Genomic DNA, 23,994 nt, shown 5'->3' with positions numbered 1-23,994 from the left:
TGTCTTAGGAGATTTTAACAGTGATAACCTAAGTCAGGAACTGCCAAGATACACTTGACATATCAGCTGTCTCATTAGAAACAAGAATATTTTAGACCACTGCTACTCAACATTAAAAGGTGCTTCTCACAATGGCAAACTAGAAATGCAAGTCTACAGAAAAAAAACACCCATACTAACCAGGTGCTCCACTACCAAACCCAACTTCCCACAAGAAGTGTGTAAGAACTTTTAAATAAAGAGCCCAAACACATTGCAGTAACCTAGAACAGCAGAAAACAGAAATGGAGCAGCTATACAATACATTCCAATAAAATGGATACCCACTCAACTTTATCAAAAAGTATCTGACTACTCAACACAACACAACCAATGCAAATCCTAAAAAGAATTACACTGCCATACATCAGGAGTATCTCAGAAACCACAAATAGACTACTACAACCACATGGAATCAGGTATAGCACACAAGCCAACTGAAGTCCTTCAAAACATCCTAAGCAAACCAAAAGACCCAGCAACCCCAGAAGAAAAAAACAGGAGTCATCTACCACATCATACGATATAACGACTGCAACAACAACTATGCAGGACAAACAGGCAGAAGATTGGCAGAAGGCATCCATGAACACCATCTGGCAGGCAGAAGACATGATAAAAACTCTTCAATTTCACAACAAGATTTAAGCATAGTTTCAATTGGGAAAATGTGACAATCCTAGATCAGGCCAAGTCCAAAAATGCCAGGGAATTTCTAGAAGCCTGGACGTAAATAATATCTACAGACTATGCAAAAGAGATAATCAACCAGCCCAAAAGAGAAAAAGGCTCCAGCATCTCTCCACCAGTAGTAAGCACTTAGATCAGAATAGATTAACCTCAAGGTTAACTTCAGACCAACGATCAGGTAATAAGCAATACCCCAATCAAGAAACCGCCAAAGAGCCATCCAAAGAATCTCTAAGACCACTCCCCCCACCCACACACCAGAATATAAGCCAACAGCAAACAGTACTCCTTACTTGCATGGATGATGTTACCTAGTTAGGGTAATAAAATATTTCCAAGAAAATAAGCAAGCTCAGAGAGCACCAAGGACCCCTCACGCTTATCACTCTCTACCAAGAGCAGCTATGGGCCACTCTGATCATTGTATGATTCACCTTGTACCTGCTTACAGACAGAAATTTAAAATCATAAAATTGTGGTTAAAACAGTGAAGTCTTAGACTGAGGAGGCAAAGTTAAAGCTGCAGACTTGCCTTGATTGCAGAGACTGGAGCGTTTGGTTCTGCAACCCAACACGACAGACACAGACTTCAGAGGATAATTAGGACTGCAGAAAAAAACAATTACTACCCACCTGCCTTCAATTGAGGACCTGTATACTGCACCAGTCAAAAATAGGGCTGTGAAAATATTTACAGACCCCTCACATCCCGGACATAAACTGTTTCAACTCCTTCCCTCAAAACGACGCTATAGAGCACTGCACACCAGAACAAGAACCGTTTTTTCCTGAAAGCCATCACTCTGCTAAACAAATAATTCCCTCAACACTGTTCAGCTATTTACAAAGTGTACTATTACTGCTAATCTTCTCACCACTCCTTATCACCCATCCCCTCTCACTTGACTGTTTCCTAGTATGATTTGATTGTTGATTGTACCTTATGACTATCATTAAGTGTTGTACGTTGTGATTCTTGATTCTTAATGAATGTGCCTTTTCTTTATGTATACTGAGAGTATTTACACCAAGACAAATTCCTTGTGTGTCCAATCACACTTGGCCTATAAAGTATTCTATTCTACTCTATTCTACTCTATTCTACTCTATTCTACTCTATTCTACTTTATTCTACTCTATTCTATTCTTGAAGTTGCCTCAACAGACTTGGATGAACTCACTGATAATGTGACATCATACATTTTGTGAGGACATATGTGTGCCAAGTAAAAAGCTTGTGCCTATACAGTAACAATAAGCCTTGGTTTCTCGGCTAAGCTCAAGCAGTTGTGCCACACAGGAAGTCTACAGGAATGGAGATAGAATGCTGCACAATCACGCCAAGAATGTATTATCAAAGGAGATCAGGGCAGCAAAGAGAAGCTGCTCTGAAAAGCTGAGAATCAGCTCTCAGCAAATGAACTGGCAAATGTGTGGAGAAGCCTGAAGGACATCATTGGCTACAGCAGACCTCCCTCCTTCCCTTATTGACTCATCAACTGGCGAATGATCTGAATGTGTTCCTCTGTAGGTTTGAGAAGAGATCACTGCCAAATATTGCTACCCTCCCCATCTCAAATACACCAACAATAGCCAAATCCCCTATACCTGACCCCCCTCCCTCTGAGCCCCCCACCACTGGTGATCCTAGAAAAAGATGTGCAGGTCTATTTCATAGGCAAAAGATCATGGGGGGGCTCAGAGGGAGGGGGTCAGGTATAGGCCCATATGGAACAACTCCTCCTTGCTTGAAAACCTGTGATGAACAACTGGCCCCATCTTCACCCTCATCTTTAATAAAACACTGGAGGTATGTTATGCCCCCTCTTGCTTCAAATACTCTGCTGTCATCCCAGTTCCCAAGAAACCCTCCATCAAGGAGTGGAATGACTACAGACTGATTGCTCTGACATCTGCAGTTATAAAAACCTTTGAAAGGTTAGTGCTGGCCCACCTGAAAATCATCTTGGATCCACTTTTAGACCCCTTGCAGTTTGCCTACTGTGCAAATACATTGGCAGATGATGCTGTCAATGTGGCATTGCACTACATCTTGCAACCTCTTGAATCCCCAAGGAACTGTGCAAGGGTCCTTTTTGTAGACTTCGGCTTGGCATTCAGTCCCATCATTCCAGAAATTCTTTACTTTAACCTGACTCAACTACTGGTAGCTGTGCCTGTCTACACTTGTAGGTGGATTATAAGCTTTCTGACAGATAAAAAACAGCAGGTGAAGCTAGGGAAAATCACATAGAAAACCTGTTCAATTAGCACAGGCGCCCCCAGGGCTGTGTACTCTCTCAGTTGCTCTTCTCTCTGTATCCCAATGACTGCATCTCTAAGGGTCCCTCTGTTAAAGTATTGAAGTTTGCAGATGATACAATGGTCATTGGTCTGAGTAAGAATATAGACAGAAGGTTGAACTACTGGCCCTGTGGTGCAGCCAGAACAATCTGGAGCTGAACACACTTAAAATTGGAGAGATGAAAGTGGATTTTAGGAGGAGCCCTCCTACCCTATCATCTCTTACTATGATAGGCAACAGTATCCACAGTAGAGATGGTTAAGTTTCTGGGTTCTATAATCTCCCAGGATTTAAAATGGACACCTAACATTAGAAGCTTCATTAAAAAGACACAACAAAGAACGTCACTCAGAAAGTCCAGAGTGCCCAAGGATCTGCTGATACAGATCTACAGAGGAATTATCAAGTACTTCTAAACCATCTGGTTTGGTATGGATACTTCGGATTGCAGAAAAAACAATTGCAACCAGCCTGACTGCACGAACCAGAAAGAAGGATGAGAAAATATCTACAGGCCCCTTATGTCTTTATCCTGGACATAGACTGCATGCACAATTATTAGGCAAGTAAGTATTTTGACCGTATCATGTAATGGGGGAGGATGTGGCCTAAGCAGATCAACACCCTATATCAAAGTGTGTATAATTATTAGGCAGCTTCTTTTTCTCATGGTCCAAAAAAGAGATTGAACTGATTCTGAAAAGTCAAAAATTGTAAAAAGATTTTGAGAGGGATGCAGCACTCTTGAAATTGCTAAGATATTAGGCCATGATCAAAGGGCCACCAAATGTTTTGTTGCAAATAGTCCACAGGGTCACAAGAAATGTGTTGAGAAAAAAAGACGCACATTAACTGCCAAAGATTTCAGAAGAATCCAACGTGAAGCTACCAGGAACCCATTATCCTCCCGTGCTGTCATATTCCAGAACTGCCACCTACCTGGAGTGCTCAGAGGTACAAGGTGCTCAGTGCTCAGAGACATGGCCAAGGTAAGGAAGGCTGAAACCCAACCACCCCTAACAAGACACATAAATTGAAACGGCAAGATTAAGCCAATAAATATCTGAAGACACAATTGTCACAGTTTTTATGGACTGATGAGAGTGACTCTTGATGGACTAGATGGATGGGCCTGGGGCTGGATCAGTCACAGGCACAGAGCTCCACTTCGACTCAGACCCCAGCAAGGTGGAGGTGGGGTACTGGGATGGGCTGGTAGTACGAAAGATGAGCTAGTCGGACCTTTTCAGGTTGAAAATGGACTTAAAATCAACTCCCAAACCTACTGCCAGCTTTTAGAAGACACTTTCTTCAAGCAGTGGTGTATATATAGGAAAAAGTCTGCATCTTCCAAGAAGACCCTGATTTTTATGCAGGACAAGGCTCCGTCGCATGCACTGAAGTACTCCACTGCGTGGCTAGCCAATAAAGGCCTTAAAGATGAAAGAAGAATGATCTGGCCCCCTCCTCACCTGACCTAAACCTTATTGAGAACTTGTGGGCCCTTCTTAAATGGGACGTTTACAGTGAAGGAAAACAGTACACCTCTCTGAACCGTTTTGTGGTTGCTGATGCACAAAAAGTTGATTGTCAACAGATCAAGAAACTGATAGGCTCCTTGAATGGAAGGCTTATGGCTGTTATTGAAAAGAAGGATAGCTATATTGGTCACTGATTTTTTTTCTTGAAATGTCAGAAATGTTTATTTGTACATTTTGAGTTTTTTGTTTATTATTCAGACAGAAATAAACAGATGGGCAAATTTTCATTTTTCATTGTTGCATAATAATTCTGCACATTAATAGTTCCCCAATAATTGTGTGCACATTTTTTCCTAAGAAAGCCAAAACCTCACTTTTACTTTCTTAAATGTTCAGGTTGAGGTTTATTCATGTCTTAGCCATCCAAATATGCAGCCACAACAGAAACCTCCAGTGACTCTTCTTTTCTTGCACAAAAAATAATTCATAGCACCAAGCTGTTCAGAGCAAAAGGAAATCAGCAACGTGCTCCTCTTCTTAGCAAAGGAGTCAGCCTTTTTGGGGCCAAGAAAAATGACCTCTTTTATAATGCAGGGGTGAAAATTTGAAGAACTTCTCTTTAAGTGGGCTTTCACTATATGGCATGGATTACAATGCCCATGCAACATGCCCACATCTATCTAAAGGTCTCCAGCATGGATGGGTGTCGCTGTCCTAAGTCGGAGACCAGACTTCTCCCAGCAGGGAAACACAAATCGCCACAAAGCAGATTGATAATTGAAGGTTTTGGCAGATGGACCACTCATATGACATAACTCGAATTTTAAATATTAGCAACAAAAATAACAAAAATACAATTTGGATCAGAGGTCTCCAACTCAAAATGGTCACATACTTCATGACAATACTACACCTGAGGGCCCAACCAATGATGTGAGCCAGAATATTTCGGTTCAGGTAAGTTGGTACACCTCTTCCTCCCCAGCCCTCCTCACCCCTGAAAGCCAGCTTCTCTCTCTGTGCCTCTTTGCCAAGGTGTATTGAGACTCTCGGCTCTCAGGTGCTTTTTCTGCAGAACCCAATTTCTCTCTCAGGTTCCTGAAGTGGCACTTGCTCTTTTTCTGGCTCAGGGCTCCTGCTGGAGGAGGGTCTTCTATGAACTAATAACAGAAGAATGTCTGGCTAGTTGGATTGAATTTTCCTTTGGTTAGAAAACTGCCACCACTGGCATTTTCAAAATTGCATGATGTTTGCCTTTCAAGTGATTGTTCTAAAACAGGAGGGATTTCACACCTCTTCTCCCACATAACAAAGCACGTAGCTCAAGTACCTGCACTGATTATAGATACTGAAATGAGCAGGTTAATTGGGACCATACTCACTTGCACAGGCAAATTCCAACCTGGGAGAAAATATCAAGTTAGGAAATTAGGAAAACTTCAGAGGTGTCTCTAGGAGGGTTGTGGGGGGAGCAAATGATGCAGAGAGTTGTGCTATAAACTTTCCCCTTTATGTAACATCTCTCTCTCTCTGTCTCTCTCTCTCTCCCTCCCTCAATTAAATACATAAATTAGAACTTTTATAACTCTGCTGTGATTATTTTGATGAAAGCATCTGATCCTATAGATACCTCTGGAGGCTATCCAAAATATGAATGACTTTCTGCACTCATTAAATGTTAAGGAAAGTTTTTTTTTGGAATAGTGTCCTTTCTTTCCAAGATATTTCCTTCCTTTTTGCCTGTTCCCAAATGCTTATTGTGTGCTAACACCCTCAAAAATATTTTACCCATTGTTCCTGAGAAGTAAGTGGTTTTTCTGGGGTGAGAGGAAGGCAAAGTTTAAGAGGAGGAGGAATACCCCCCCCCCCAAAGAAAGGTCCACTGGTCTCCGCACCAACTTCTGAAGGTTTGCCTGGCAGTGGCAGCCCCCACCCACCCCGGTCCATCAGTCTGGGGTACTTTGGATACCGTGGACTGGGAGCTCAGTCTGGCATCCAGCCCACATGGCTCAAGGGGTCCTTCACCCTGTAGAGGGCTAACAGTGAGCCCACTCAGTTGCTACAGCAACACTAGCAGCAAAGGGAAGCCATCACATGGACCTTTAGGCTTTTAAGACCAAGAAAGCCAAAAACGACCAGTTATTTTAATTCCAGGGACCACTGATTAGTGGGAAAATGCATGTATGTTAATGTGTGTGTTTCTCATTCCCTGCTTTTCCAAACACAATTTCACAATTGCTTAGCACGTACCTGATAAACTGGCTAGGTAACACTCCTGCTCTGACTCATCCAGTGTTCCTGCAGCTGGGACTCTCAGAAGTCCATAATTTGGAAGCAAGTCCCTCTGCTCAATTTGCAGATTTGCCACAGAAGTGCATGCAGACCTGGAGCCCTATCAGATCATGCTCTGGCTTTGGTCTTCACTTGACTTGAACCACCGGATGGCTGGTTTGTCCAGGTAGATCTGGAATAAGTTCCAGCTGAGCTCTTGCTCCCTGTACAGGAACCCCACCCACCCACAATACTATCACATCTGCTTGTGACACCTAATTTGAAAAATTAAGCCAGCTCAACCATTAAAATGCACTTTGAGATATAATTGCTTCATTGTTTCCGTGAACAGCTTTTCATTCAACTTTCAACGATTGTTATATTTTCTACAGATTAATTCTATGCAGGGTGAAATGTTTTATTTTTTTCTAAATTTACTTCTAAACAACCTCACTTGTGGTCCTTGCCCTGATGGTTGGTAAAAGGAAGAAAAACTCATGTCAATTTTCTCCAGACCATGGGAAAATTTATATACCTGAGTCATGTCCAATATTCTGTTTGTTGTAGGGAAGTTGTTAGAATCCCCCAAAATTTTGATTGTTCCTATACTTGTTCCAGGTCTTTTCTATCCTTTTTTCAAACATGGACACCAAAATTGTACATATTCCAGATGCAGACATATTGTAGACTTGTCTAACAGCATTATTGTCTTTGCAGCTTTGTTTTGAATCCCATTCTTAATTTCTCAAAAGCAGAATCCACACAGATGCTACATGCAGACTTGACACTCATAATGAGCCACACTACAAAGTGAGATATTTTTCCTGATGAAACCAACCTGGTTTCATCTGCAACCTTGGCCACCTCACCAGTTGCCCAAATAGAGCCCATTTATGAACATTCAGAAAGCCCCAATGCCAAGACAATTTTTGTAGAATTTTCCTCCCCGAGAAAACACAGACCTTAGCTATGGCTGAATCTGAAAGGCCTCAATTCAAATCCCCATGGACAAACTCAAAGGGAAATCTTTTAAAACATCAATTGTCTTCCATTCAACGACTCAGATTCAAATGGGAGCAAAACTAACCTGGACTGACAGATCCAAGATGAAGAGGTTCCACCAACTGATCCCCATGGTCATGCTCCTTCTTAGCAAACATATGCTAAGAAGCCTCCAGAGGCTTTCTGAGGACCCTGGAATTTGGAGACGTGAGGTGCCTTCTGGGAGGAATCCAACTGCTTTTTAAATTCATGGTAAACCAGGAACATGTAAGATCCATCAAAAATTGCAGACTTCTTCAGTAACCCTATCCAATCCAAACTCATAATTTGTTCACCTCGGTCACATCTAGCCAGCTATACCAATAGCAATTCTATTTTGTGGAGAAGCATATAATTTCATCTTAAATGAATCACAGCAGGGGTTTCCCAAACCTGCTACCATGCGGCATGACACTGGCCTATACACAAAGGGTTTTGCCTTTGCACATCAATTTACGTGTGCTTTGAATGTTCCATGAAAGCTCAGTCTGTAGACAAAAGATGGATTGCACTGCAGATCATACACTGCATTTTAATTTAATACCAATACGTTCTCTGTACGCAACAGCCTCAAAAAGTTTTGAATCATGTTCTACAACTCTGCAGGAGCTGCTCTGGGACTTCGTGCCTCCAAAGGAGCAACTGTATCTTTAAAATTATTTTCTCCTTTGAGCACTTGAGCTGAAGCAAAGGCAGAGGAGAAAGAAACAAATCATTGTTGTTCTAATGATGCATTAGCTGCAACAAAATTGCAATCGAGAGAGCAGATTTGGTAACAGAATGAAGCAAGTATTTGTAGCCTTAGAATTACAATTTAATTTTAGCTCCCCAAATACTAAACACAGCATTATTTGTGAGCAGGTACGGTTTTAAACAGTGTTATACAGTACATAAAGTCACCATTCACATTTGTTGGATACTCATGTAATTTTTGTGATCTGTCTCTTTGTTCCTCCTTAACCCGGCAGCACCCGGAGCCTTTGTGCGTTCATCTCTCTCCCCCGTCCCGGCAAAAGAAGAGCCCCCACCACCACCTCAGCCCACCCTGGGCTCCTCTCCTCCTCTGCAGACAAAGCTCTGCCGAGGCGCAGGGCAGATCTCATGGCAAAGGCCAATTGCGCCCTGAATGGCTTTCCCCTCGCCTAAACGGTCCCAGGCCATCCAAGCAGACAAAGACGCTCCTTCTTTCTCGCTTGCAAAAGGAAACGATGCGCTCCGCTGCATCCTTCCGACGCACAAGGACGCGAGGCAAAGTGAAGCGCAAAAGGCCGGACAGTCCCTTTCCAATAGTAAACCTGCCTGGCTTTAACAAAAGGCCGGCCAGTCGCACCAATGGGGACCCCCACCCCGTTTGGGCAAGTTCTGCATTCTGCTCCAGAAAGCTACAAGTCCTTTGTGGCTGAAGGTTTTCGCCGCACCAGCCACGGACCTCCGACACGAAGCCTGAGCCGGAGTCACCTTCGCCCTCACAAAGGGCCCGTCTCCACCCCACTCACGTCCGGCACTCGGACTCCCCCCCACCTCCCCCCCCAGCCGCCGCTTTGGGTCTTCATGCAAAGCGAAGGTTGCCAGAGAAACCCAAAGCTCCCCGTTTGGCAGGGCTCCGTTCCCGAGCTTGGCTCCCTCAGTCGGCGGGCGGGCCGGCGAGCGAAGGAGGCTTTGGGCGGCGGGCAGGCGGCGGCTGCATCCGGCCAAGCGCTCGCTCCCCGCGCCGGCCCTCCCAGAGCAGCTCCGGGACACAAAGGAGGCGGACGGACATCTTGGAAAGCTGCAGGCGGGCGAAGGGCGCCGAAGGAAGCACTTACGGTTGCCGAAGCCGCTTGGCGGAAAGCGCGCCCGGGGAGGCGGGCATGGAGGGGGCGGCGAAGACAAGGGACGGTCGCCGAAGAGGCAGCCCTGGTCTAGGGACTCAACCGACACAGACCCCCCCCTCTCCTCTCCGAACAGCTGTGGGGGCCATGATGCCTCCCGCACATTGCACGTACATCGCCAGGATGGCTGCGGTACTGCACGGAGTCGGAGCGGGCTGGCCTGCTGCAGGAGGCAGGAAGACGGTCTTCCCCCCTAGAAGGGGAGGGAGCCACACCCCGGCAGGCTCCGAGGAGGAAGGCCTGCGCCGCTCTGCGCCTCCGCCTGGGGAGCTTGGCCCGAACCCATCGCGCCCCCAAAGTCCAGCGCCGCAGGAGCCTTCAGGGGCCCCTCGGGTGACCCCTCGGCCACAGCAGCGGCCATCTGCAGTGCCTGCTCTGGGAGCCTCGTTCTGAGCCATCGACCTCACTCGCCTGCCAGCCCCCCACCACCACCACCAGGGGGGAGCCAACATCAGGCACCACTGCCTCCCACTTTTGACCTTCACTTTCTGGTGCAACTTGGAAGCCCTTGAGCTGTGGAATTGCTCCACCCAGACACCTTCCCAGTCAAGCCTCCAATCACATTCCCAGGGCTGAGAAGTAAGTCGTGGGTCTGAGGACTCCACAAAAGAACCCAAGCGAGGTCTAACGCAGGCAAAGTAGGCGTTCTATCTGGTTACAACCCAAAGTTTTTTCCGGGCAGGGATATGTCAAACTTACCCATCCAATAATTGCATGTGACTAGATACATATTTCAAAACTCTAGTTGACTGCTACAAAATGAAGCCACCTTTCACCATTTGGTAGATGAAAAGTGCTTTTAACATCTGGGACACATTTTGGCACAGAAGATATACACACTTTGGCTAGTACTATCACACCCATATCTGAGAATTCCCAGTCACCAACAGAAAAAATGCTGCTCTTTGATCACCATATCAATGACAACCTCCTCAAAATTAAAATGGCAGACAGAGTGCCCATTTATGTGCCCTTGAGAAATGCCCAGATATTTGGCTCTGGGGGTTTGGGGTTAAAGGGGAATCAAGTCCATGGGCTTGGGATCACGCTCTTGCATCCCGGGAGCAATGCTGGAAGACTCAGGCTTACGGCTCTTCCCTTTCAGGTTAAAACTCCCAATTCTGCAAAACTCCCAATTCTGCAGGGAGGGGTTCCTGATGTGCCTAGCTGACAACTTTGTCACCCTAAAGGTGGAAGTAGAAACTAAAGGGCAGCCATGCTGGACTTAATTCTTACCAATAGGGGCAAAATGTTTGAGGGAGTAGAAGTTAGAGGCACTTCGGAGGAGGAGAGCGACTATGTCATATTGAATTCATTAGAGGTTCAGTTAAATGGACCAAGACTAGTGTTTCTTCAACAAGCTAAGAGAGGATTCCATGGATATAAATTCTAACAGTTCAACATGCTTGGAACTCTGAAAAATGAGATAATGAAGGCCCAAGCAAAACCAATACCATAAAGGAAAAAAAACCCACATGAGACCAGCATGGTTGCACAAAGAGCTCTCCGATAAATTATGGGATGATGAGATCAAATATGAAAAATGGAAAGCAGGATACATAACTAAAACAGAATACTAACAAATAGCCTGAATCTGCAAGGAGAGAGTCAGGAAAACTAAACTGAGGAAACAGTGTCCACTAATGGCAGCAGATGGCAAGAAGGTGACAAGCAGCAGAAATAAATCAGAACTGCTTAATTCCTTCTTTGCAACTGTTTATAGGCAAAGGAAAGAAATACCTCAACCTATCAAAAAAGCACTGAGGGAGGTAAAACAGGTATGCAAGTCAATAGAATAGAATACTTTATTGGCCAAGTGTGACTGAACACACAAGGAATTTGTCTTGGTGTAAATACTCTCAGTATACATACAAAATAGGCAAGGAATTAATAAGAGAATACCTACCCACCCTGGATGAGTAGAAATCATCTGGACCGGATGGTTAACATCCCAGCGTTCTGAAGGAGCTGCACATGTTATCTCAGAGCCACTGAATGCAATCTTTCAAAGCTCTTATGACACAGGGGAACTACCAGAGAACTGGAAAAGAGCTAATGTGTTTTCAATCTACAAAAAGGAGAAAGATGAATCCAGGAAATTATAGGCCAGTCAGCTTGACATCAATACCAGGGAAAATCCTGGAAAGGTTAATCAAGAGGAGGATTTGTGAGCACCTACAAACAAAGTGATTACTAGAAGCTGCCATGGGTTTGTTAAACAGATCGTGCCTGGTAAATTTTATTACCTTCTTTGATAAAGTGACTAAATTAGTGGACCAGCAAAATGCTGGGGACATAACATACTTGGACTTCAGCATTTGATAAAGTACACCACAGCCTACTTCATGGTGAGGTAGAACAATGTGGGATGGCCAGTACCATCACCAGATGGATTTGCAATTGGCTGATCGATTGCCCCCAGCACATTGGCTTCAAAGGAGCTAAATCTACCTGGAGGGAAGCATGCAGTCTGGTACCCTAAGGTTCTTTCTTTCGCCCAGTACTTCAACATCTTCATCTAGAAGGATCTAGACAAGAAATCAAAGGGGAACTCATCAAATTTGCAGATGACAACATGCAGGAGGGAATAGCTAATACTTTAGGAGATAGGCTCAAGAACCAGAAGGATCTTGACAGACTTGAGCATTGGACCCGATCCAACAAGATGCAGTTCAGAAGTGGGAAAATGAAGGATCTGCACTTGGGGAGGAAAAAACCTGCACAGGTACAGAATAGGTAGTACCTGGCTCAATGGTAATAACTGTGAGAGAGATCTAGGTATGGACCATCACTTATGAACAAGCAATGTTCTGCAGCTGCCAAAAAGGCCAATACAGTCCTAGTCTGCATCAACGGAGGGATAACATCAAGATCACGAGAAAAATGATAATGCCACTTTTTACTGCAATAGTGAGGCAACACTTGGAATAGTGCAGTTCTGGTCACCACGATACAAAAAAGATCTTGAGATCCCAAAAAGTGTGCAGAGAAGAGCAACAAAGATGATAGTCTGGAGGTTAAATCGTATTTCTTGGTAACTTGACTAGTCAAACCACTTAGTGCAGGATTTTCTGTTTCAGTGTTCAATATACAATATTGTCCTATGTGGAAGCAATTCATGTAGTGAAATAGGCTACTCTTTTATGGCAGACCCATTAAATCAAGTATCTTTCCTCCATGTACCCCAGAATTTGTTTCAAGCACAAAACAACTTATAGCAAATGACACTCTGTTATACAAATATTTGATTTGCATAATCTGCAAGCAAGTTGAATAACATACAACTAAGGCAACCTGGATTTTTGCAACTTCAATATAAATTCCCTAATCTCCCAGAATAAATAAATTTATCAGTACAGTACAATTTATTCAGCACAAAGTTTGACTGCATAAACAATCAAAAACAAAAGTAAAACCAAGGCATTTCCACAGAACTTGAAGTAGGAAACTTTGCAGGGTCTAATTCAGTCCCTCTGAAGTATTCCAGCAGAAAATCACTTTCCAGCTTTCCTCAGTGCTGAAAAAAAGAATCCAAAGCAGTCCAAAATGCAAAATATTCTAGAGAAGTCCAACACATTATGTTCCGCTGGTCCACCATATTTGAGACAATGTAGGGGTATGCCAACAGTTTCCTAGAACTTATTCCTCCGGACTAGAAACAGTTCCTACTGTTCTGGCAGCTGGAAAAAAATTATTTCCCCCCCAAAATTCTTCAGGATATATATTTTCCAATAAGTTAGATTTTATATGAAGTAGGGTAGTTGTCCAAATGAGAAGTACTCTAATTAATTTGGAGGCCTATGGAAGCCACAGAACAATCCCAATCCCTTGCTTTTTTTAATAGAGGCCTTGATTTACGACTACAATTGAGACAGGAAAATTTGTCCATAAGCCATGCAGTTGTTAAGTGAGGCATCACATGGCTGCACCTGATCTTACAGCCTTTTTTGCCACAGTCATTAAGTGAATCACTGTGGACATTAAGTGAGGCATTGTGTGACTGTGACTTGCAACCTTCCCTGCCAACTTCTCCATTGACTGGCTGGGAAGGCCATAATTAGTGCCCATGGGACTGCAAGAGGCTGCAAATGTTGTGAATGCAACCTGGCAGTCAAGCACCATGTTAGGATCATTTCCTGGAATGCTGGGATGGTCCCAAGAATGAGGATTGGCCATAAATCACTTTTTTCAGCACCATCAGAATGGTTCTAAATGAATTGTCAAAATCCAAGGGTTACCTGTATCTTCTCCAGGAATGAAATTAAGCATTCAAAAATATAATATAAATGCTGTTAATATGATTAACAGCACAAACAACCCAGTAACTGGTAAAAGAGTTGTGCTAATGAGAAATAATTATTGGGTAGAAGAAAGGCAAACTTTCAAGCTGACATCTCAGAAATGACCATGCGCACAATCCTAGCCTATTGCTGCTGAATGAATACGATGCTGTGCCATTCCTTTTCAGAGGACTTGAAGAACTTCCTAAGGTGTCATCAAGAAGGGTTTCAGAAAGCAGCATGCTTCTGTGCTAGAACAAGAGGCAAGTTGATACAAGCCCAGGAACAGCTTCAAGCAACCAGCTCTGGCTTTCGGCAAATCCAATCTCTCTGCCCCTTTGCAATTTCCAAGAAACTTGGAGTGATTCACCCACAACCCAATGTAGTCCATTGACTCCAGACCCCTTAGACTCTGTCTGAAATAGGAGCTGAACGGAGGACATGCACATGATCACCTCTAGCCTTCAAAGTAACCTCGCCTGCCGATAGTGGGGTGGAGGTGGGTTGGGAATGTCATGTTCCATCAAGAGCCACTGCAGGCGCTACTGAAAGGGGGAGATTCACTTACGTAAGATGGGAGGGGTAAAAATTTATAAATAAATAAAAATATATTCCCAAAGGCAACTTGGAAAACTTTTTAAATTCCCATTTTAAAGGTTCAGATTAAGTTACAATAAAGCAGCAGCTAAAAATACCTAGCATTCAAAATGAAGTTGGAATTCAGTTCCACGGGGCACTTCAGAAGATGCAGGACAAATGCAACAGCTGTTGGTAATTGTCTAAAGCAGCAATATCTATTTCTAGGATTCTAGAAGAAGATCCTATGCAACTTTAAAAAAAAAACTTTTCAAAATCAGATCTAAAACATGACTCAGCCCTGATTATCTTCATTAGGATAGTAGTATCATCAGTCACAGTGTGTGTATGTGTGTGTGTGTTTTGGCGGAAAGCAGTTCCAATCAGTTGTTTATATCGGGGTCTCCAACCCCCCCAGGTGGCAGACCGGTACTGGGCTGTGGCCCATTCAGGACCAGGCCGCATGAGTGGCAGGCGAGTGAATGCACACAGTCCTTTTGCGTGAGCCACAGGCACTTGTGCGTGTGTGTGAAGCTCCATTTGTGTGAGTGGCGGGTGCGCTCACCATTCACACAAATGGAGCTTCACACGTGTGTGTTTGAGTGCCTGCTGCTCATGCAAATGGACCTTCCGCTCACATGGAACCATTTTCTCTGCCTCCCCCCGTCCCCTGTCCCGCAAGGCCGGAAAGGTTGGGGAGCACTGGCTTATACTGTAAACGAGTATAAAACCAGAGGCGGCAATCCTGTCAGGGTAAGAACAGATGGAGAAGAGGAGAAGCTTGTCTTCCCAGAATATGATCTATCATTTGGGTTGCTTTTGTCCCAGATTTCTGAAATACAAACACGCAAAACCCAAAAAGCAGAACAGAACCTGGAGACAGACACAGTGACACAATACCCCTCTCTCAAATCTCTTGCCATTGCCAAAATAAAACACTGTTTCCATCCTAAACCTCAGATTTACAAAATGTTATTTTTAAAAAGCTTGGTCTACATAATTTTCTGGAAAACCCCTTCATAAGAAATTTGGAAGAAACTGGCTTCAGAACTTCTTCCAAAGAACTTGAATCAGTAGCCTTGAAAGAATTCCCTCCTTCTTCCCATGGTTATAATCAGGAGCAACCTTGGAACTGTCACTGAACCAAGCTGGTTAATAGCTCACTTATTTTACCTTTTTAAGGGGAAGAGCCAATACTGGATTATGGAGCATAGAGTGGGAGGGAGGGAGAGAGGGAGGTTAGAGCTGGCTCAGCAGGTTCCAAGTCTATTAAGAGCCAAACAGCCACCTCCCCAAAAGAAAACAAAAGAAAATTAAATAGCATAATAGGCTGGAGTGCACCAGCCGGTTTGGATACTACATAGAGAAGAGAATGCAGAAAGAAACGGCACAGGAGACAAATTTAGGTCTGTGAATGGGTGAACCAATTTGGCATAATCCATTAGAAAACGGGGCAGCTATGGGGAGTAGGTTAAAAAGAGTCAAGGTGGTGATGGGAGCAGTGTGTGTGTGTGTGTGTATCTAAGTATATATACGTACTGCATATACACATCTACAAATTTCTACACCACCCATCTCACTTAAGTGATTTAGCTATTGTACAACAGAACATCGCTTATGCTAATTAACTATTATAGAATAACACTGTACAGGATTGGGTGCTTTTTAATAAATATCAGACCATAAATTATTAGGAGAAGTTTATAAGTTGGTGCCAACTTTTGCATGTTCAGCGCTATACCAAGCTATTAGAAAGTCAGCTATATCAAGCAAGTTGCCCCATACTGCAGCTTCTCTATTAGGATTCTTTGCCAACATTGTTGTATCAAACAGGGGCTGTAAAGTCTCTAACAATCATTAACAAAAATATAAGTCTTTATGCAGCAATGTTTCATTTGCGTTCTCAAATGCTGGGCTTATCTTGGTATTTCCTATATAAAACTTTTTCTAAAACCCTTGAATGTTTGTACAAGGGTATGTATATAACGTAAATTTGTTCCAGCTTACTTAGGGAAGAAGGTGGAGGCTGGTGGGAGGGAGGGAGGGGGGGTCCTTTGGAGCAGAATCGGGGGGGGGGAGGAAGGCTCAATTCTGTGACTGACTTCAATGGTGACCATTTTTGCAGAGGATCCCACAAGATCTCTCAACAGTCCAGTTAAGAGATCCCAGCATCGGGAAAGAGAAAGACTAGAAAGATCTATTGTCATCACAGTTCATCAGAGTTGATCTAATTTATCTCATTCTCTTTTTCCTGGTACAATATAAAAAACAGCTGAAGGAAACTATACAATACTGAAAAAAATACAGTGCCATCCATTCCGGCACAATTAACCAAAATGAAACCACACTCAGCAAAAAGGCTCAAGCACTGTCCTTTCTCCCCCACAAAGCAATTCACATTTTTTGCTAAGTCAGCCCTACCTCTGTCCCTCTGTCCCAAACATCCTATTCCAAAAACAACGTATCTTGTTAGGAACCCTTTTCCCTGCAAGATCACAGGTCGTTTGTGGACCATACGGATAATCATAATCGGCGAGGGTCTGGACATCCAGAGCTGAAAATTGCAGGCTTTACAGAGTTTCTCCAAATGAAAAAAAAACCACGATGCCTTATGTGGCCACCACATGGGCCACAGGAGGACCAGGAGACAGAAAATGTTGCTTGGTTTCCCGCTCCCTAGCCTGGGACTGAGCTGGAGCCTGCTGAGTCAGAGAGGAATATGCACGCATGCAAGGCCAGCAATGTTTGTAAACCTAACAAGCCACGTGCAGGCGGGCGGGCAGGCGGGTGGGCAGGCAGGCAGCAGAAGCCAGTTGAGAGGGCCAGCCCCTCTAGGAGGCCACAATCCTAAACCAGTGGGAGGAGATGAGGAGTGCTCTTTCCACAGCCCATTGCTCTAAAATTAGTCACAGCCACTTCCAGGATCCTTCTGTAGACGCAGCCAGATTTGTGGCACTGAAAAACTAGTGTGACATGCAGCCCCAAGCCAACAGCCAAAGACTGACCTAAGAAAACTGGCATAGTTGTCTAAAGACAGCTCCATTCCTTCGTTTGCATCACTGGCAGGGATACAGGGAGGAAGTGAGTTCATTAGAACATTGGGTCTTTTATGCCAAAACAGTAAATTACAGCTATTTCATATAGCACAGCTTTAGATTTTTTTTCTCAAGGAAGGAGAGCTCAGCTGGTCACCAAAAATTGCTCAAAATACAAGCAAAGCAAAGAGAGTTGCGTGGAATGCATTGAGAATGTTAAACATGTTTAAAAGGGAAAAAAGGAAATTCAGAGCTAGACAATATATATATATTAATATGAGATAGTAAAATTTACAGCTATATCACTTTAAATTTTAGCTGACAGGTAATACTTTTTGTTTTCTTTCATTCTTCCTCTGCCCCCAAGTTTCCAGCCACTGCACCGAGTCTGGACTTCCCAGCAATGGTGGTGCGTGTGCCTGGTTGCTGCCTCCTGCCCCTCCCCCACCCACTACCCCCACCAAATGGCCCAAACACCACGGTCACCAAACTATCCAAACTCCAAATGGCCCCAGAGTTCAGCACAACAGTGGCAGGGGGTGTGTGAGAATGGGAAGTCCCCAGATGCTGCTGCTGCTCCATCACTCTGTGCTCTGTCCACCTACTCGTTCACCCATCTGTCCAGCTCTTCCTCCAGTGGGGAGCCACCATTGCTCTGCCCTCTGCTCACCTGCTTGCTTGCTCGTGAGCCCACCCGCTTGGCTGGCTCTCCCTCTGGCTGCCGCGGTAAGTTATCCCCACGATAAATTGGCTGTATGGCGTTGTCCTGCAGGGACTTCGCAGCAGTGAGTTAGCAGAGGTGCCGGTGGCGAGCTGGTATTAGTGAGCAAGCTAACCACACTGAGCTGGCAGTGCCAAGTTAGCCTTGTTTTATGGGCCCAGGACAACAAAAGGGAATAAATGTTTAACCCAACTTGAATTTGCTGGGAAGGAATGAAGGAAACAGAGACATCTTACTTGTATTTATACTCCATGAAAATGAACACAAATACCTCCCAAATATTTTCTCACTTCTACCACAGAGAGGATATGCCTGTGACTCCCAGACCAGACCAAGGGTCATTTAGGAAGCACGTACACACACCCTCACATAGCATACAAATACCTTTGTCGTTCAGGAAGAATAGGTGGCTCTTCCCATGCATCAAGCATGCCTATAACTCGGAAAGCTTGACTGCAAAGTTGGCCCGCCAGAAGAATTTCTGCCACAGGGCCAAGCCATTCATCTCAGCCAGCCTCCCCCGCCCCCTGCTTCTCCTTCTCTCCCAAAATTATCAGAGCATGCAATAACTTCCTTTTTGTTCTTTGACTTGCATTTTGCCTTGCCTCGGTCACTTGCCTGCAGGAAGACTGCGAGCCATGTATCCCAGCTAATGAAGGCCTTCTAGGGGAAACATCAGGAAAGGCCAGTTTCACAGTGTGGGCAATATACCCATGAGATTTTTTTTTTTAAGGAATGGTATGTGACAAATTATAGCAGCAAATGTATCTACCTTTACAAATATTATGAGATTGCTGATTTCAGTGTTAGAATTGTAATGAGCCCCTAAAAATGTAGGATGAGCAATATTACCAATAGCACAACAGTGTTATCAAAAGTAATTTTTCTCCTTTTTACTCAAAACTTGCAAACATTAAATTTTAACTGCCCTATGAACCAGTGATGGTGACCCTCAATATCCAGCCCTGCTGAGGGACTTGTTCTCAATGGCAACTTGCAGTTGACTTGCCCTTCCTCCATTCTGTCTCCTGGCAACTGTACATAACAACTGAAATTAATCTGTTGGTTATACAGCTTCTGTTTTAGACTTTCGCAATGAAAAAGAACAAAGTGGAAAAGTGTATAAACCTGTAAGGCTGAACACCTTTGGGGACTCTAATGCCACAAGACAGACTGGGAGCTGGGCAAAAAATAGGACACAACCTTCCAATCGAGCACAGCATTTAAAATCTAGGTATTTAATGGCAATCTTTAATTAACTTCTTTTCAGGAGCATTAAATCACAAATCTTACAATTAAAGTCAGAAAACTGATGCCTCAACAGGAAGGTCCAAGTGCAGGGGGCAAGCTTGCCCTGTTCACCAGGGCTTATACTGCACTAACTGACATGGAACATTTTGGATTTCTGAAAAACATGATCACTGTTGTACTATTTCTTTCTTAAATGTATACTATAAGTATAGTTCTCACAATTGAGTCCAAAATTTATGTTGCTAAGTGAAACATTAACAGTTAAATGAGTGCCCCATTTTATTTTATTTTTTGCCACTGTTGCATTTATTAAATTGGTACCACGGTTGTTAAGCAGCTCTGGATTTCCCATTGACATTGCTTGTCAGAAGGTCACAAAACCCGATCTCACAACCCTAAGACACTGCAACCATCATAAATATGAACCAGTTGCCAAGCGCCTGAATTTTGATATGACCATGGGACGCTGCAACGATTGTGCAAAAAACAGTTACAGCAGCATTGAAAAAAGTGACATAACTTTAAACAGTCACTAAACAAACTGTTGTAAGTCAAGGATTACTCACAGTCCATTTTTTATTCAGGGCCTCAAAGTAGCATATAGAATGCCACCTTCTTCTATGTCTCCTCATAGCAATGACCCTGTGAGGGATGTTGGGGTTCAAAATAACTTCCCAAAGTTTCCCAGTGATGCAGTGACTAGAAGTTGAATCTTCTCATTCCTCCAATTCCAACGTTGACAATTACAACACACCAGTTCTTAGTACTATATGTTTCAACTAATTCTGAAGAGGCAGAGTCAAAAATCTTGGCATGAAAACTTAGGGCAAACAAACAAAAAACAAACAAGACTAACAAATATATAAAACTCAAGTATTTCCCCTTGTTCAGCAATTTTATAAGGCTAAAATCAGAGGCTGAGTCCCAGCATCACATAGGAGTGAATCCAGGGGTGGGATTCAAATTTTTAAACAACCGGTTATGTGGGCATGGCTTAGTTGGTGGGCGTGGCTTGGTCATGTGACTGGGTGGACGTGGCTTGGTGGTCATGTTATTGGCTGGGCGTGACCAACTCAATGTCACTCACATCGAGGCACGCATCTCCTCGCCTGGCCACTCATGACTGTGGGGATGCTGCAACAGTCATAAGTGTGAAAAACGGTCATAAGTCACTTTTTTCAGTGCCATTGTAACTTTGAATGGTCACTCCACACAAGCAAAGTACCAACAAAGGAGGGGGAAAAACTCCAGAGAAGTTCCTGAGACAAGAAGTCTAGTCCTGCCAAGAATGTAATAAGGGTTAACAGAGAGGCATGTTTCCTTCCTGCCTTCCTTACAGGATTAGGCCAATAATTTCTCCTAACAACCGGTTCTCCAAACTGCTTAGAATGTTAACAACAGGTTCTAGAGAATAGGCGAGAATTGGTAGAATCCCACCCCTGGGTGAATCTCCAGATATAACAAGCAGAAAATACGTGAGCGGAGGGGGGGGTTGGAAAACCTGGAGAGACTCTTGGCTTCCATTCAAATAGATGCTGGACAGCCATGTGGCTTATATTGGACTCTGCTCCAAGCAGGGGATTTGCCCCTTGCAACTGTAGTATTCCATGATTCTGTACTTTCAAAACATATCTTGGTTTCCTTTCCAAAGAATAGTTTATTTCTTAAACAAAGTAAGCTAAAACACAAAACAACAATTAATTAAAAATAAAGCAATATTGAAACTGTAGAGAATTTTTTTTGTTAAAAAATGTAAAAGTTACAATATGGTGAACCAACAACAGAAGTCTTCATAGTGATTCACTTGGGGTTCTTATGTTCACAGTGGGCAAAAGGGCAATCTTTAAGAGCAGCACTATGAAACTGTTCAAAAGAGAGATCCTGAAAGTGAATTTTCTACAGCTAAAAATGAGACTGGGGGGGAGGGGGGGGGAGAATCACATGCTTTGATATGGGTCCTAATTATTCTAATATTCTTAGCTTTGCTAACATGTCTGCTAGTTCTCTCCCTGCACATTCTAAGTAGGGTGTGAGACGAAGTGTTTTATGATCTTAAAACAATGAGAGAGAATCAACTTTGACTTTGATGCCCAAATAGCCTTAGAGTTGCCATAGGTGTATCCCACAACCCTCCTGGCATCTCAAGAGATTGACTAGACCCAGAGTAGGCAATACACTCCAGTTCATGCTGAAAATTCAGACCTGCCCCCTTCCCCTGCCTTTTACATATGAGCCTCAGTCCTTCCTGGCTGATTGCTGCTACCATGGGATCCAGCTGTTCTGCAGTCACTTGATGGTCACGACTTGATGGATAGCTGATGAATCCCCTTTTTGCTTCAGCTCTAGTCAGGCTTCCTAGAATCTGTTGTTCTTGCTTACAACAAAATTCTCTCCCCAGAATTCAATCCCCTCCCCCTCACAGCTTCCTCAAGAACCTCCAACCACCACAAGCTGCAATGCTGAGTTAAGTGTTTCATCATCACTAACTGCCTCCTCCTCCTCCTCCTCCTCCTCCTCCTCCTCCTCCTCCTTCTCCTCCTAGGGATTTTCCCATGGAGCTGCTCCCAGATCTGAGATACAAATCAGTTTGGTACGCCTGGGTGGCAAGCTAATTGCTCTGGAGGTCATCTGGGCACAGAAGGAAAGTGGCATTTGGCTGTGAAGAAATAAATGACCAAACAATGTGAAGCATCTCCTTCTTGGCACCTCCCCAAATTAAGAAACCCAATGTCCTTTTCCACCACCACCACTAGACTGAAGCTGCATCGCAAAAAAGTTAGGGCAGTTGCTGAGTGACATCAAGGTGATGTCACCGCTGCTGCTTTAAGGAAGAGTCTGGCTCCTTTGCTAATTTCACCAGCAATACGGCCGGCGGGCTGGGGTGGAGGCGGCGGGAGGACGGAGCGGACTAGTCAGTCAGTCCATCCTAAGGACTGGAGGAAATACCATCGTAGACCTTTTTCGGGTTTAGAAAAGCTCAGAAGGAAAACTTGCGCAGAAACATAACACCCCCCCACCCCCCCCAAACAGGCAAGCTTTGCAACAATTTCCCTAGGAGTGTTTTGTCTTTCTATGGAGTCAGGCATGCTCCCTTCGACGCACCCCCACCCCTTTTTAGCCAGGCTTTTGTCTCGGAAAAGAAAGGGGGAAAGCCGCGGCTCCTCCGCTCTTGGCACTTGTGCCTGCGCCTCAATTTCCTTTTCGCCCTATACTTCCAGTTGCAAAGAGGAAGGGATTTAAAACTATCGAAAGTGACTTTTAAAAGCAGAGGAAGCCAAAGCCAGCGGGGAGCACGATTTGCTCCTTGAAAGGACCCGTAGGGCACAATTTAAAGGTCCTTCCCCCTCCTCCTCCATTCAGATTGATCTCCCTGGAAGGAGAGGGAGACGGGGGAGAAGTCTGCCTAGCAAGGCAAGAAAAGGAGGCGAGAAGGGACGGGTTACCTGGCGAGCGCGAGTCCTCTTCAGCCCTTCGGCGCCGCCAGCCAGGGGCCTCCCCGCGCCTTCTCGTCGCTCCCCCGCGTCCGCCCCAGCCCTCCTCAACGCCGGCGAGCCTCCGCCGCTACCGCGCAGCCATCTTGTCTCCTTCTCCTTGAAGCGGCGTGACAGACACTCGGGTGCAAGCGGGGGCTTTTCTCCTGCCAGACGCCCGAGTCATTATCAAACCGCCAAGCTCGCAGCCCGCTTCCCCCTCCCCAAGAAGCAAACAGGAGGGACGTGACATGCATGCCCAGCCCTCCGCCTTCTCGCGCACGCCCGACGGAGGGGAGGGGTGGGGTAAGCGACGCCAGCCCAGCCCAGCCCCGGGCCAGGCAACGCGGAGCAGCAGGGCAGGCCTCCGCAGCCGCCCTCTCGTCCCCTCAGCTGCCAGACGCAGGCCCCGGGCCGCCGTCGCCCGCGCCACTCCTGCCCCGGCCTCGCCGTGACGGCCTTCCGCTGCTCCATCCTCGATGGGGCTGGGATTCCAGGAGAAGAGAAAGCGCCCCCAGCAACCCGGGCCGGGGGGCCGGCGCTGCCCACTTAGGCGGCCCTGGGGACGAACGCTTCTCCCTTTCGGGTCCCACGGACGGCAAGGCAAGGGAACAAGACGCGCGCCTGAGTCGCCCCACGTCAAATGTACCTGCAGCGATTGTGACACCCCCACCCCAGAAAGTAATGTGATGTTTGTCAGCTAAAACCATTACTTGCTGGTTCTTTTCACTAGTGGTGGTGGTGGTTTTAATACGAGCTACATTCTATCAGCAATTAAGATACACTTCAAATACACACAACATGGATCGACTGCATGTCTTTCTTCAAGGGCTATAACACATTCATTGGTGACTGTTAGTTATTAATAATCATATGAAAACATAAATGGAACCAATAGGTGCAACATCACTCTACCTGATGAAGCTGACAGCAGAGAATACTGCATGGTTTGTAGGATATGCA

At 44.8% G+C, this 23,994-nt stretch overlaps 1 protein-coding gene across 2 annotated transcripts in view; it reads right to left on the bottom strand.

Annotated features, from left to right (window-relative positions):
* TET3 (tet methylcytosine dioxygenase 3) overlaps positions 1-23,382 on the bottom strand; it is a 64,964-nt gene extending 41,582 nt beyond the window's left edge. Inside the window, exon 1 of one of the 2 annotated variants that reach the window (XM_087969835.1) lies at positions 23,005-23,382. The gene's annotated coding sequence lies outside the window, so the exon portion shown is untranslated. Of the gene's footprint in view, positions 1-9,632; positions 9,867-23,004 lie in introns of those variants that run through there. The other variant, XM_026684771.2, reaches the window with a different exon arrangement.
* Positions 23,383-23,994: the final 612 nt, after the last annotated feature.

This window comes from Notechis scutatus, chromosome 7 (assembly GCF_049901735.1).
Source record: "Notechis scutatus isolate UNSWTSFEM ecotype Mainland chromosome 7, rNotScu1.2, whole genome shotgun sequence".
NCBI lineage: Eukaryota > Metazoa > Chordata > Lepidosauria > Squamata > Elapidae > Notechis > Notechis scutatus.
Note: the sequence above shows the minus strand (reverse complement) of the source record. Positions and strands in the feature narration are given on the sequence as shown.